Raw genomic sequence first — 16,705 nt, forward strand, 5'->3', positions numbered from 1 at the left:
TTCTTCTAGGGTTTTATCTTTGTCACCTTCATACATCGGATTGATGGGATTCTTGGATAATGGATCACCCGATATCTTGATTCTCTGAGCAGTTAAGCTTTAAAGATGGAGAACGAGGCTCTAATACCAATTGAAAGGATCTCAAGATGCCTGGAGGGGGGGGGGGAGGGTGAATTGGCTAATCTGAAACTTAAAACACTTTAAAAACTATCAGTAATATAGATGTCCAGATACTCCAGATATATGTCCGGATACTCTGGACTTTGTGTCCGAAGTTTCTGGAGACATTGTCCGGAGAGTCCGGGTATGAAACGATCTACACAAAAACAAACATACTGATGCTATAATTTAGATCGAGTAAATTTAGAAGAGCTAGTGGTATCTTTGAAGTGTTTCTCACCAGTTGTCTTACTTTAAAGACTTGTATAATAGTAGATCGATCACAAACCCTAAAATGTTAGTCTCACAAGCAAATAACCAATAGTTCAAAGTAAGGTGAGATGGAGAGGCAAGGATTTATTTCTCGAAGTTCACTCCCAAAGGAACTACGTCTCCGTTGAGGAAGAGCTCACGAGACGGTGCTCAAGAACTCTTATGCTCCTCCCCAAGGGCGAGACCGACGCTCAAGCCTAAGGTCACTTACTATGAAATCCTCCGAGAGGATGGCGAGTACAAACTTCTTGTGAAGCTCACAATGCGGCTAAACACTCACAAGCACGCCTAGTCATCTAGGAGCACTTAGCTCCAAGAGTAACAAACTTCAATCACCGGCTTGACAAGGACCTAGTGCTCAAGGGATTTGAATGGCAGCTCACTAAGCATAAATCTCTGCTCTTGCAACACTCTCACTTGAATCCCCAATGGAAATCACTCAAAGATGGAAGGAGGGGTGTGATATGGCTCTTTCAAGGTGTTTCAAACTGTACAGCATGAAAGAATGCTGACTGAAGGGGTATGAGGGGTATTTATATCCTCACTCATAAAAACTAGCCATTGGCGAAAGGGCACCCGGATACTCCGGGTATATGTCCGGATACTCCGGACATTGTCCCCGGACATTTCGGAAAGAGATCCGGATATCTGCCATTGGTGAAAGGGTACCCGGATACTCCGGGTATATGTCCGGATACTCCGGACATCGTCCCCGGACATTCCGGACATAGACTTGGAGACTCCGGTTTTGGCAGACACACTCTCAAAAATATCATTTTAAAGTGGTTTTTGTGGCTCATAAGTATTTGTATGGGTTCTCATGAGCACTAGTTTCATGTCAAAATCTGCAGATCAATCTTTAATAGTACGGGGTTCTTATACTCAAAAATAAAACAAAAGTCTACTCTTCGAGTAAATTTCAACCACCGCTTTTTCATTTCCTTTTGAGGGGTCGTACTTCATCATATATTTTGCTGGTTTAACTTTAGCACCCGCACACATGCTAGATAATAAGATTAAATGTATATGTGTTTTGTCATCTAAACACCAAAACCCACTTAGGGGCCTAGATATTTTTCAGTCTACTTGAAACTGATTACGTTCTGAATTCAGTCTACATTTGTGGTGCAGAGTGTGTCATGTTGCATAATTCACCTGACAGTCTTAGAATTACCCTTTCCGGCATTCTATGTATTGTTTACTAATTTCATTGTGCAACCGTACCTTCTCAGATGATTAAAATTCTGCCCTCACTGTGATGATGCATGCTTTCGATTCTCAAGTTCATGTGAAGTAGCTTACAAGGTTTCAGTTGCATTATCTCTGTCGACTTCATTATATATGTGGTAAGATCTCTTTACATTATAAGCTTCTATTTCAGAAGAAATTTTAAATATTGCGCCGTAATTCAACGAAAGTTAAAAAGAAATAAATTGACCGACATATACGATGATGCAGAAAAAGGACGACAAAAGATGGCATAATCTGGACCCTCTTAGTAGCAAACTATCCTTCTAAAGGTAGGAACATCATGATGAGTAATTAGATGGACCCATGTAGAACAGGTTATCTGAAGAAGACAGATCATCCTTCATGAGGATCCTCCACTGAAGTATGCTCATGAAATGTTGTGCTCAGCAGTGGTATTGGGAAAATTGCTGATGATTCCCATTCCTATCCTTGTGGATGTATATATATGTGGGCGATTGAGGGGAAACCGTGCAACTATGCTATATCCAATTAGAAGTCAGCTTACTGCAGGCAACCGCACTGTGGATATATATTTTAGAATGAAAGATCAAAGAATCACATTAAAATTGATATTGAATTGAAGAAGTAGTGTTGCTAGCTATTAGCTAAGAATGATAACCTTTATATAGGATCGTGTGACCATGAACTACGTGGGGCGGCGGGTGGACCAATTGAAGTAGGATCAGGGAAACCGTAATTCTATTTCTATTTTCTTACTGACTAAAAATTATAATATACATTTCATCTCTCAACAAAATGAGTAAAATGCACTCCCGTTCCTCGAACTTGCTCAAGCTGTCATCCCAGTCCACAAACTTTCAAAATGCACATTCAGATCCTTAAACTTACAGATCGTATCATGTGAAGTCTAAATCATCATTTTTAAGTCATAAAGTAAAAGTGTTTCAACTTATGTGGAGCTTACATATGGGTCCAAATTTTATTTTTGAAATTTTCTGTTCAACTCTTATATTTTCTATTTATTTCTAAAATTTTATTTCTAAACTTATGCCGAATATTTTATTTTCCAATATTGCTCCAAAATTTGTCCTTTTTATTTTCCTTTTTTTTACAAATTTGGACATACGATTTTCTTGTTTTAAATTTTTTATACAGATCTTTCGTATTTGAATATATTTGTACAAATAAATTGGTATAACTATATTTATATGTATATAATTTTTTATTTGAAGAAATTATATAACTTTCGATTTAGTTTAAACAATTATGATTTGGACCTCACGTGATATGATCAGCATATTGGAACTTAATGGATGGATTCAGTACAATGTTTGCTTCGGGGAGCAAATAAAGTGAATAGGTGCATGGGCGCTGCTGGTTCCATGTTGCCACAGACCAGGCAAGTGGTGGCGCATGAGTATTCTTGGATGCCTATGATAAACAAAAACTATAAGTTTTATTTTGGATTATTGGATCGACCTAAAAACTTGATAAAATTAATTAGAATAGCATTGTGCGCAATTAATTTAGGAAGAGAAATGAACTAGGATTGCATGCCATCGTAATTATTTAGTTAACCCTACCCACTTGCATCCCTAGTAGTCTTTGATCCAAGGAAATCATCAAGTGGTGGTAAACCAGAAAATTCCAGTCGGAGCCTATGGTTATGGAAGCAAAGATTTAGATGGATAGTACTCAAAGCGTTGAAGTTATAGCAGATCATCAACAGAATAAACTACAAAGGACTATCCTTATTATTTTTATTCATAGTGCATTACTGTCTAATTGAAAGATGGACAAAAAAAAGAGAAACATGAGAAAGAAGTTGCCTGTTCTTTATTCTCACGAAAAAAACAAAGTTGGCTGTTCTTTAGACGTGGTGAACATGAACACCAATTGCATCAAGGTACATCCCAGCACGAGCAAAGAATCCCACAATACCGCTTCCCTTCTGCACGGGAACACTGAAGGGAGTCCCTATCTCCGTCGACCAAGGCCCAAAGGTTTGAACATTGGTGATAACTTTAAGTGAAGTTATAACCGTGGCACCATCGAACGTCCCATATGTTCCTGAGATTTCCTTGACAAACTCAGAGGCAGCAATTGGATCTGCATGGAAAGTAGTACAGATTAATTAGATATCATGATGACTATTAAACTCTTGCAGTTGTATCATTCACGATCATAGTGAATGCCTATTGTCATAACTATATATGGTTCACTTATTACTATATACTCAGCATAAAAGGCAAATAAATTAAAGAAATATCATCACTACTGACCTTGTGAGGGCTGCCACCTGAACCACCCCATGGACCTGCAGTGTGCTTCTGGCCGGTTTGGTCGATGTATGTAAACGTAACGGAGTGAATAACCACGCCACACATAACGGTGATACTTTCAAGATGCTTTGGGGGTTCTGCGATGTCCTTAGGTGACCCTCCATGCCCACCCCATGGTCCAATCTTGTGGGTATGATGGGGGACCTCCTGGTGTTTTGTTATCAGAGATGTAAGTCAGTTTGTTGAATGAAGTGTATAATAATTATTGAGTAAAATGCACCGCCAGTCCTCGAATTTGGCTCGGGGTGTCATTCTGGCTTCATAAACTTTTAAAATGCATATTCAGATACTTAAACTTATTAATTGTATCATGTGAGGTCCAAATCACAGTGGTTTAAGCTAAATCGAAAATTATATAATTTGCTCAAATAAAAAATTATATACGCACAAAAATAATTCATACCAATTTACTTGTACAAATATATTCAAATACAAAAGATCTGTATAAAAAATTGTAAAATAAAAAATTTATATGATCACATTTGTAAAATATAGAAAATAAAAAAATAAATTTTGGAGAAAATATTGGCAAAGAAAATATTCGACATAAAGTTTTGAAACAAAATTTTGATTTTTTTTGAAAATATTAGAGTTGATCAGAAAATTTTAAAAATAAAATTTGGACCCACATGTTAGCTTCATATAAGTTGACACTTTCATTTTTTTAACTTAAAATTAATAATTTGAACTTCACGTGATACGGCTAGTAAGTTTGAGGATCTAAAATATGCATTTTGAAAGTTTGAGGATCGGGATGGCACCCCGAACCAAGTTCAAGGGCCGGTGGTGCATTTTACTCATAATTATTAATGAAACTACCAAATGTTTCTCACCGATGGCGGGTCCTTGTTGAGCCGTGGGCAGAATCCTTAGATGGTAAGTTCCATCATATTCCCGTCGTGATTGTGTTCGTGAAGCCTTTTGTAGATGACTCCGGTTGCCATGGCAAGCTCTCCGGTTCCCCCAACAATAGCCCACTCGCCGTGCTCAACGACTACTCCCATCACTTGCAAAGTAGACCCCTTGAACCTGGATCTCCCATGGAAGTAAAAACCATCAATTATGAATCAATCAAAGGGTTAATACAGAAAGTAGCAGCGCTGGGTCATCGTGCATTAGTTTTTCTCCCAAAACAAAAGAACATGGTCATCCCTGCCTGCAGGTACCTTCCATCCTCGAACACTAGGCGGAAGGAGTTGTGCCAGTTCCCGGCGTTGATGTGCAGGCCGTGCGCCCGTGCGACGAGCTTGGCGTCAGGGCCCGGACCGTCGTACACGGTCCAGTTGTTAGCAGCCAGCTCGCCCATCACGGGCGGAGGGTTCAGGAGCGACGCCTGGATTACCCTTGGGCCCCGGCAGTTGTTGTGCAGGTACAGACCACGGATGCTGATGATGAGCTCGTCGCGCTGCGCCATGTGATGTCTTGCTTCCTCCTGGTGGTGATTTCCCTGCGCGCGGTGTCTCAGAATTATTATAGTGTCGTTGAGTGTTATACCTCTCGTCAGATCGATCGCCGGGAAATTCTGTTCGCAGATCGCTGGTCGTCGCCTACTACGCTGGGGGATCTGATCTGAAAACAAAAGGCTTAGGATCGAATGATCTGGGAGACCAAACGAGAATCCCACACCAGCACAAGTTCATTCCCTGTTTGCGTGTTTACAAATGACTACTATATATGTATATATAAAGCAACAGACAAATGACTACTAAGGATAGATACGTGCACAGCACGTTTAAATCTCTAATATGTTACTTATGGGGTAATTCTCTCAAGACACCAGGATGAGTACGAGACAAGGACATGCAAGGAAAAATGACATGCATGCGTGCATGTTGTTAGCATCCCTGGATTAACACACCGTGTCAGGATTAACAACGTAACTGCTACATACAGTCTCTTCAGGAACTCTGGCATATAACTTCTAATCGGCAAACATTTTCCTTTGTTACTAGTACTAGGAGAAGATGGACGATGGCACCGGCAGGTCGCTACTTTCATGGTATCTTTTTTCCTTTTCAGATCGGACTATTGCACAAACTGGTTTTCAGATCTCGGCAATGCTTCGCCCCGTACATCTGCAGTCTCTTTCTTCTTACCAACCGTTCCTTCACCATCCTCATTCCGAGCTCGACACAATTTCAAGCTGCTGTGTCCCACCCCCACTGGCTGGCCATCTCGCCGCCCATGCTGCCTCTGTGACCGGCAGCAGTGGATGATGACGTTCACCTACTCGCAATCTTGACGCCATCAACTGGCAAATGGCACCCTTAATTACTATTGTTAGGGCCAGCAGGCCGTTTGCGAGGAGCATGCCGAGAAAGGCCTCATGGTAATCCACTGCATGCCATCACTCGCGGTTGCAGGAGCTGCGTCTTGTGAGGCAACTGATGCGTTGGGCGGTCGGGCCTCCTTTTTTGCCTGAATGCTACTTTCAGATCCATGGGATTTCCGCACTTTCCTGAATGCCTCCTATGCCTACTTCGGATGTATATACGTGAGTTGGAGAATTGGCAATGTGCGTACGAGATAGCATGCATGAGCCACTATTGCTTTCTTGTTTATTTCTGATCTGGTTGTCATTTTATTGCCTTCATACTATCATCCAGGACCAAAATAAGAAATGAATGGAAAAGTTCAGATGGTACCCCACTAACTATCAGACTGCTACAAGTTCAGTTCCCCATGAATTTCTCTTAATGCTATCCATCTAATTTTCATCACGAACCAGATTTTACCATGTAAGAAATATGGCCCCGATAGACCATAATTGTGATTTTGGTGATTGAGTGACAGCATAGTCAATGGGACTAACAAGCCTGTGAGCTCAAGATTTGTACGATTTCTAGATCCTATGGATGGAGTCCAATTCATATACAAGACGGTCCAAATCGCTGTCAAGGTGTCCAAGTTGAAGTGAAAAACTAGAGAGAATATATTTAGGGTATCCAATTGACGGCAGCGATGATTTGGACAAAGTGCAGCAGGAAATGGACAACCGGTTAAACCGACGCTCTTGAAAATGAACTGATCAGTGCAATGAGGAGAAGGCATGACGATCAAGTGGAGAAATGCTAGAGGCACCAGTTGAACCGACGCCCTAGAGTTAAGCGTCGTCGGTGCATTCGTAGTTTATTGATACAGTACTGAATTTGGAGTTGATGCGTTCTGTCTCAGAGAATTCCTTCAGAACCGGTTGAATCGACGGTGCGTTGGTGCAATGCATCGGTGCAATGACGCAAGCAAGCTCAGGCGTGGTAGAGAGACGTTCAACGGCTAGCATGTAGATTCAGAGTAACCGGTTAAACCGTTGGCTATGACCAGTTTAACCGATGCTTTAGGCTTTTTACAGAAAAGCATACAACGGTTAGGAGTGGATCTCTAGCCTGTATAGCACCTCACCCCAGGTCATCTTGAGGTTGCTGGAGTTCGTGAGAAGCTAAATAAACTCTGCTGAAGTTCTCCAAGCCAACCAAAGAGCTCATAGATCAAATTCTTAGATTTAGCACAAGCTTTATGAGGTGTAGCGCTAGACTAGATCTAAAGAGTGTGAGAGCAAGGTGTTGTGACCTTGTGATGGTTCTTGAGTGAACCTCAAGCTTGTACCTCGGTGTGCCGGCCCCTTGGAGTCTTTGTGGCTCGTCGGCAAGTCTTCGACCCTCTGGCTTGGTGTAGAGCGGCGATAACATCTTTGTGCGGGGGACGAGGAGACCCTTCCTTCATGGGAAGCTCCGTACTGAAGGTGGCATCATGGTGAATGGGGGACTTGGCGTGAGCCTTAGTGGCCGAGCTTTTGTGGCAAGTTAAGGGTAATCCCGGAAGAGACTTGGTGACCGGGAAGTAATACTTCTAGTGAATACTTCAACAACGTGGACTAGGGGTGGCTTAGTGCCTACTGATAAATCCTCGCGTCAAGAGTTTGCTTTCTCTTATCCCTTCCTTTATATTTCTGCATTACTCTTACAACTTATGTGCCTTTACTTTCTTAGTATAGTATTTTTCTAGAATTGGCTACTGTTTGGGATGAGGGTTTCGTATTAGTTGAACCTTAGTTGCACATCTAGATAGCATGATCTAGTTTATATTTTTGTGCAAACTAGCTTGAGCCATAAGTTAAAATTTTAGAATTGCCTAATTCACCCCTCCCTCTTAGACTACGAGCACCGATTGCTTTCGTACCTATCATCATTTTGACCGTTCGTTGATGTGGTTATCTAACGTATCTAGCTGAATGGTATGCTTTTGTTTCTTGAACGCCTTTCATCCTTTCAGATTTCGCAGTTCCTCGTTAAGTCCGTCAAGATCGCCACGGATGGGCGTACATAGCAAACAAACCACCCTATTAATTGGCGTTGTAACCTCATGTTTGTTCCTTCTTTGTTAGTCCTATGTACACATTTTTCATTACTTATTTTTTTCACAGAAATCAAGGGCTCAGATTTATTTTAGATCTTACCTCTTAAGTGGTAAGAGAAGGTAAGATGGCAAGGCCCTTCGGTAAATCGTATTTATTGATGAACTACAGTAATTTTGTTTGCGAGTTGTCCCTTGCTTTAGTGGTCTTTGCATCCTTCTGGTGGCTCCTAAATCAGCAAAAATATCCGGAACGGGAGCTAGATTTCAGTGATGACTGTAACGGCTAGCTTCTGCATGGCAATCTTGACGCCACCAACTGGCAAATACCACCCTAAGACCATCTCCAGCAAGCTTACCCTTCCTCTAACCCATTTTAGGGGAAAATCCCCTGGGACCCACCATCTCCGCAACTAGGTTTGAACGTTGTTTCCAGCGGAGTCGCGCTTCCGTCGCACCATCCCGCTGGCGGCGCTGTGGGTCGTTGGTTCCCGCACTCGGGCGGAAGACGACCGCGTTCCCCGACGGGCGCGGTAGCTCCCTGGCGACGCGCCGCTCCCCAGCGACCTCTCCGACGACCAGGTATGGCCGGTTCGACGCCCTCTGCTCTCTCTTTTTTTTGTGACATCAAAATTGCCCATTTTTGTTGTGATCTCTGAACCCAAGTTGTCCCAATTGTGGATTGCTCATGTGTATGTTTCGATTTAGGTTTAGGATGGCATGGCTTCGAAAGCTTCGGCGTGAACGCAGGGAAGGGACTTCACGAGCCTACGACGACGTGTTGGTGGCGACCACCATTGCTCGTATCGCCACAGAGGAAGAAGAAAACAAGCCTAACCTGCGTCGGGGTTCAATTGTAGGATGCCGGACCATTGTACGGGATAGATACAGTGGGTATTGTTGTTTGATGGAGGACTATTTCGTTTCCAACTCTATCTATGGTGAAAACTTATTTCGCCGCCGGTTAGTTTCCAACATTTTATCGACATTGTTTAACTTGTCTTCGTACTGATCGTAGTATGGTTTCATCGTCATCACAGGTTCCGAATGACTAAGAATATGTTTGAATATATTAAGGATGCATGTGAGCAAGCAAACTCATACTTTAAGTGGAGACAAAATGCTGCAGGACAATGGGGCTTGGCTCTAGTGCAGAAGGTAATTGCTGCTTTGCGCATGCTTGCATACGGAGGTCCAGCTGATAGCATAGATGAGTACCTTCGGATGGGAGAAAGCACCATAATTGAGAGTGTGAACCAGTTTACATGAACCATTGTTGATCTATATGGCCCTAGGTTCTTAAGGCAGCCAACAAGTGCTGACATACAAACTTTGTTGGAAGTTGCTGAAGCACGTGGATTTCCAGGCTTGTTGGGTTCGATTGATTGTATGCATTGGGAGTGGGAGAATTGCCCTACCGCGTGGCATGGTCAATATAGAGGTCACTTTGAAAAGCCTACTCTGATTCTTGAGGCAGTTGCTAGTTATGATACATGGATATGGCATGCTTTCTTTGGACTTCCGGGATCATTGAACGATATCAATGTGCTGCATCGTTCACCGGTGTTTGACAATATAGCAGAAGGTAATGCTCCAGCGGTTCAATTTAACGTAAACAGCAGGGAGTACAACATGGGTTACTATCTGGCAGATGGTATATATCCTCCTTGGGCTACTTTGATCAATGGTATTCAAGAACCTAAGACTAACAAGCACAAAGAATTTACGAACAGGCAAGCTGAATTTCGTAAAGATGTGGAACGGACTTTCGGTATTTTGCAAGGATAGTATGGAATCATCAAAGGGCCAGCTAGGCTATTGGGTCAGGTTGACCTAAAGTACATTGTTGATTGTATCATCATACTACACAATATGGGTATCGAGTACGAGAGAGGATTGGATCAGCTGCGGGCACAAGATTATGAAGGTGCGTCGGATCCCAGATTGGGCAATGATAATACAAACGTGCCAGAGCTAACATTATTGATGGAGAATCACCATAGGATCCAGAGTCGACAAGGAAATGCACAATTGAAGCTTGATCTTATCGAGCATATTTCGAGCAAGTACGGAGATAGATAACTATTTATTCATGGATTACTCTATGGAACTATTTATTCGTGTATGGATACACATGTTCTGAACCTGTTATTTCTGTTGAATAATACAACATGTATGGATTCATGTATGGATGTACTGAATTTCTCACAGCACGTATGGATGACCTGAATTTCTCACAGCATGTATGGATGGATTTCATGTATCATTGTTCAGTTTAAAAAATATATGGACAGCATTACTAGTTGATGACAGAATTCTCACTGCATTCATGTATGGACAGCAAACAGAATTCTCACACCAAACATAATTCCCACAGCAAACATAATTCCCACAGCAAACAGAATAAAGGTACAGGGCTATCACACAGCCAAAACACAATAAAGGTACAGGGCTATCAAGCAGCCCTTGCTTAACTACTGTCAAGCAATCCCGACTTAACTAAGATCAGACGAACCCTCGCCACTTGCAGCCCTCGCAGCAATCCCCTTTTGCTTTCTAATGTAGTAATTCCTGACCCATGGTGCCATCTTCTCAACATCAAGACTCATGACCTTATCTTCTCGGTCTTCCTTTTGCAGGTTCAACAACTCGGTTGCTATCTCAAGTTGTTTCTCCTGAATTGAAAGATGTTTCTCCTGCAGGGCAAGCTTCCTCTCAGCACGTGTAGCAATCGCCTGGGCTTCCTCAATGGTTGCAGCCTCTACTTTTGCATCATATTTGGACCTATCTTCATGAATCTTTTGCAGCACGTCTATGTATGCTGAGCTGCTAGAAGAAGAGCCAGTAGGGGTAGTGCGCGCAACCTTTTTGCCTTGTCTCTTCCAATGGGCCGGGTAGGAATAGTTGAACCCTCAGTCCCCTCTTGGACACTAGCCCCCGGTGAACCCTAAGTCACATCTTGGACAGAAGCCTTGTTCTTGGTGCCTTTCTGGTACTCCTTCGCTAACCAATCATTCCATTTGGCTGAATGGCGAAGAATTAACCAACAATGGATCAGCTTGAATGGGCTTTCAACGACACCGGCATACATTTGCAGAGCGTCCTTCACCTACACATATATGACATAAGGTTCATTACTACAGATGATAGGGAAAAGCCTTCAAGATGAACCGAAAACACTGCAGTTTTCACAGGCTAAACATCCAAATGCTTAAACAACATGATCTCACAGTGACAAAAGAATCCATTATCATGTATGTGAGTCTGGTAATCGCACAACAAAAACCTTCTCCTCTACTACACATCCTGGTCAAAATACAACAGTTAAAGAATTACCTTGTCATCTTCACTTTGCCCACTCTGATTGCACCTAACAATCTCACTATGGAAGCCACAGAAGCGAGCAGTCTCTTTCTAGATGTCTCCCCACCTATGCTGCAGAGAACTGATAGACCTCACAGTGGGATTCCTGGTAACTTCATTGTAGTAATCAGAAATTCTTGTCCAGTATGACTTGTATGTCTGGTTCACCCCAACTGCAGCATCCTTTGACACATTCAGGTAGGCAGAGCAGAGTGCCTCGTCTTCATCTTGAGCAAAATTCTTGAACCTCGACGTAGTTCCCTTCTTTTTTCCTCCAGTTGCAGGCATACTTGCGGCCTCTCCCTCCTGAAACACAGGACCATCGATCAATGCACATATATGAATATTTGTAACCAACAATTAGAACTACATATATACATACTTGGCCATCTTGCTGTTCAACATTCGCAGTCACATCAGGAGGGGTGCCATTCATCATAGCAGTGAGGTCAATGGTGGGTGTGTAATTCACTTCACCAGTGAACTGGCCCTGGGAACTAAATTGATTCCAGAAATGATCCATGACGATTCTACAAAATGTACTAGCACAACATAAATCATGTATACAACCATGGAAATCGCCTAGATCTGAGAGGGAAATCCCTAGTTCAAGGGGGAAAGGGCAGAGCACGGGCATGTATACCGGGGTGCGGGTGCTTCCAGACCCGACGAAGAGTAGGGCTTGGCCTCCGGCGCTTGGCACCCGTCTCGTCGCTGTCGACCTCCCGCTGATGAATCCAGGCCCGCTGGCGAGACCTACGACGCAATGAAACGGGTCAGATACGGCGCGGTAGATCGGGGACGGCCGCGAGTGCGGCGGAAGGAGGCAGAGCTTGCCATGGGGGAGCTCAAGCGAGAAGCGAGGGGGGAGCTTGAGCAAGAGGCGAGGGGGAAGATGAGCGAGAGGAGAGTACCGGGGAAGACGAGGAGCGAGAGGATTGACTGTTGGCTCCGGAGAGGATGGGGGGAGAGAGAAAGACCCATAGAAAAGGGGTGCGGGGGGGGGGGATGCGCGTTTTGGGGGAGAGTTTAGAGGAACCCCTGGAGCAGTGAATAGGACCAAAAGTCCTATATTTTGGGATAAAGTGTGGGATGGGAGATATTGCTGGAGATAGTCTAACTAGATTAGGACCAGCAGGCCATTTGCGAGGAGAATGCCAAGAAAGGCCTCAGGGTAATCCACCACACGCCATGACTTGCGGTTGCAGCAGCTGCGTCCTGAGATGCAGCTGATGCGTTGGGCCTCCTTTTTGCCTGGATGCTACTTTCAGATCCATGAGATTTCCGTCCACCTTGCTTGCATCAACAATGGTGTGAACATGAACACGAGGAAATGGTCTAGACTACTATGCCTACTTGCGATGTATTGCATGCATTAGCCACTATTGCTTTCTTGTTTATTTCTGTTCTGGTTGTCATTTTATTGACTTCATATTTAAGTGCATATTATCATCCCGACCCAAAATAAGAAATGAGTGGAAAAGATCAGATGGTAGTCTTCGGTAATGGGTACCCCACTAAATATCAGACTGCTAGAAGTTCAGTTGCCCATTAATTTCTCTGAATGGTATTCATCTTTTTTTTTGCGAGGACCTGAATGGTATCTATCTAACTTTCATCAAGAACCAGATTCTACCATCATCACTTTGACCGTTCATTCGTGTGCTTATCTGATGTATCTAGCTGAATGGTATGCTTTTATTTCTGGAACCCCTTTCATCCTTTCAACATAGTACACATAAAAAAATTATATTTTCCCATCTTCGTGTTCTTCTGTGATGATTTATAATTACAATTATTCCAAGTTAAAGACTTCAAAGCTTCCTGTTAATTTCGATTCATTGTTCTTCATAGTTCATGGCACAGATCCCCATAGGATGCGTGATCTTCTTCTTACTGAGTCTGGTGGTGGACGATGCTTTTGTGGGAGCACCTGTTTGGCCACACTGCCACACACCACCTGCTGGCCGTGCCCCTGGGTAGGGGCAAGGACTGCAACGACCAGAAGATCATAAGGATGATGGGGGACAGGCTGGGTATGGCATCGCAGAAGATGACGCTGTCCCACCTGCAAGTTTCTGTTTTCTGGGTGGCCGATATGTACAGATCAGGCGGCAACGGAAATAGTGGAGAGTTCTAAAACCATTCCTGATGCCTACCATGCCTAGTGTTACGTGGATTGTCAAATCTACCGAGTTTGATAGTTTGAAATGCGTGGCATATTTCCAGTCATAGCAATTAGGACTGGGCTGCGACAAACCGCTCAACTACCTAGTTTACATGGAACTGAAGCGTAATATTCGGATAGGTGGCTTCGTTCTACATAGGAAAACAAGTTCTTATATATGGAAGGTAGCGGGCGATAAGGGAATGACAATAGTGGGTGGGTGAGTGTGAAGAACAGCTTTGGGCTCTTATGAGCTCCATGTGATTTTCTGTTCATCCTTGATGCTTTTAGTTTGCACCGTGCATGCGGTATGTACTTGGTTGCTAATTCAGTATATTGTGTACTGGTGGTGCAGGTGTATTTGTGTTGCTCACAACGTGTCATGTAGCCCAGGGCACTGTCATTTTTTCCCTGCACCAAAAGTCTCTCAACCGAATTCATTCACAAACCCGGAATCAACTTTCTTGGCTGATGCAGCTTTTTCAGTGAGTTTTGCTTACATGCTCCTCAGGAAATGAAGGGGCAGAAGTACCAATAAAGACTATGCTAACTATGCACGTTAATTGCCCTGTTCATGGTTTATGACCCCCGTTAAACCGTAGTACTTTGTGAGCGCGAGCGGGATGATGATATATGTCCACCGTGCGGACCGGCGTCATCTGGTGGTTTTGAGACGTGAGATCGACGACGACCATCAAGTTAGCGAACAGGAACGGTGCACCAACGAGGAACACGATCCAGGTGCTGCTGGCCATGTCCGAGGCCGCGTCATGCTCTGCTCTGATGGTTGTTTGGGGACAGCCGGACAGGTCGGTCCAACTCGCCTGATCATGCCATTTTTTTTAGATAAGGGCCTGATCATGCCATGGAGCTCGACGATAGAAACTGTGGGTTCGACGGTACAAGCCAGTGACGACGAGATATATTAGTGAATTAGTTTCTATACAAGGGTGCCAACACAGAGCTTCCAGTAGTTGGGTATGGTACCCTGATCGGTTGAATTCTCTGCTTGGTGATGGGATGAGGGAAAACAGAATGGCGACTTCATGGAGCCCACCATGTAGGAGGTTTACCAAATGTTTTTCAAACTTCACGAATATACCAATGCTTTTTTTTTAATCACAGGGTGCCAACAGTGCCGATAATTTGCTATAGATGTACCCTCATCGGTTGCATCCTCTGCTCTAACGTTAAGGATAGATGTCAAATGCTACATAAGCTCGAGGGCCGACGTAGGAACAGGATGGAGGGCCGTGCATTCTTGTTGGTACAATGAATCTACGTTCAATTAGCATACAATGTACGTAGATTCATTGTACGCTAATTGTACAATGAATCTTGATACTTAAATTAATAGTACAGTCCCAGCTGGTAGCTAGCTATATATGAGAGGAAACTTTTATATATAAAAGTGAGTGGTAAGGAAAGGACGGGTGGGCGCCACAGTATTGGCAGCCGTGATCACCACGATGCTGTAATTGATGAGTTCCATTCTTTTTCGCCCCAGCACTCTTTGAACTTGTGTCTACCATGCACTTCATTCTGAATTCAGGATACATTTTTTCTGTGTACAGTTTTTTCTTTGAAGGTACTAGTTTACGTACCCATCCAATTCCACTCCATGGCATGCACCGTGGTCCACGGACTCTAAGCATGTTAGGCTATCGTTCAATCTAGTTGCAGTGTCTTTAAATTAATGCCTCTCTTTTACTCCATTTACCTTTGTATAATGCCTACCTTAGTGTGCATCGTGCATGTTCATATCTGTTATAGACACATCAGCACACATAGTATATTTCTTTTTTTTTCATGCATATTTGGCTTGTATTTATTGGATGATTGCATCAGCCATCCGGAGCTAGAGGACGAGCAGGAATAACCAGTAAACGTGTACGCAACTAAACTAGTTTCAACCTGAGTTTTCACCCACAGCTACTCTACTCGCCGTTCATGCTACCACGTAACTTCCAGCGAAGGCCTGTTCTCGCCACTACATTGGAATGAACACGGTGGCAATGCAGTGGTGGCTGCAAAAGGGTAGTAATAACTGTGAGAAATGCTGTGACTGCATCCATGTATGACTGGCCTCTATGCCCCAACCCTGACGAAAACCTGTGGCTTCTGGCAGGCGGCCCGCTCTCGCCACCATACCACAGCGAGCCCGAGCAGTGTACAAAGTTCCGCAACCAAATCCATGAGAATCACTTTGTGGAATATTGGTTATTCGTAACTTGCTGATACATCCCATTCCTAGAAAATGCTTATTTGTAACTTGCTTCATGAATGTGTGAATACGGAAGACATTTTTGTGTGTAGTGCTATGATGGAGGCGAAGCATATACGAATAAGATGTTGTAGTAGTGAAGGACTCGGGAAGTAGTTGGCTCACAGGCAGGGAAGAACGACTATATATGGATAATGCTCAGAAAAGGGAAGGAAAAGATGGGTGGCCAGTATAAGGGCGGAAATAAGGCACTTGCATCAATCTGTAATCATGTTGCTTCTTCTTTTTGTTTTTTTACGAAACATAGATGTAGACGCTCGTATATACACACACACATACGAATACATGCATGCAATTCTACCCCAATGAGCACATCCGAGAGATTGAATGGATTTATCTCGAGATTGATAAAGTCGACGTCACCATATGTACCTCGTTGTCGATGAATGTGTGGCCTACCACTGAAAGAATAATGATAAGATTATGTTGCTTCTTTGATGTATATATATGTCCTCCAGGTGGTGCCATGTTGACCTAACTGTTAATATTGATTTTGGCTGTGTTGATCACACGATTTAGCACATTCTGCCAAGCACAAAATACTATTTCTGACGG

At 43.3% G+C, this 16,705-nt stretch overlaps 1 pseudogene; it reads right to left on the reverse strand.

Moving 5' to 3' along the window:
• Positions 1 to 3,514: 3,514 nt before the first annotated feature.
• On the reverse strand, positions 3,515 to 5,400 carry LOC112885535 (annotated as a pseudogene).
• Positions 5,401 to 16,705: the final 11,305 nt, after the last annotated feature.

Source organism: Panicum hallii, chromosome 3, assembly GCF_002211085.1.
Source record: "Panicum hallii strain FIL2 chromosome 3, PHallii_v3.1, whole genome shotgun sequence".
In the NCBI taxonomy this organism is placed as follows: Eukaryota; Viridiplantae; Streptophyta; class Magnoliopsida; order Poales; family Poaceae; genus Panicum; species Panicum hallii.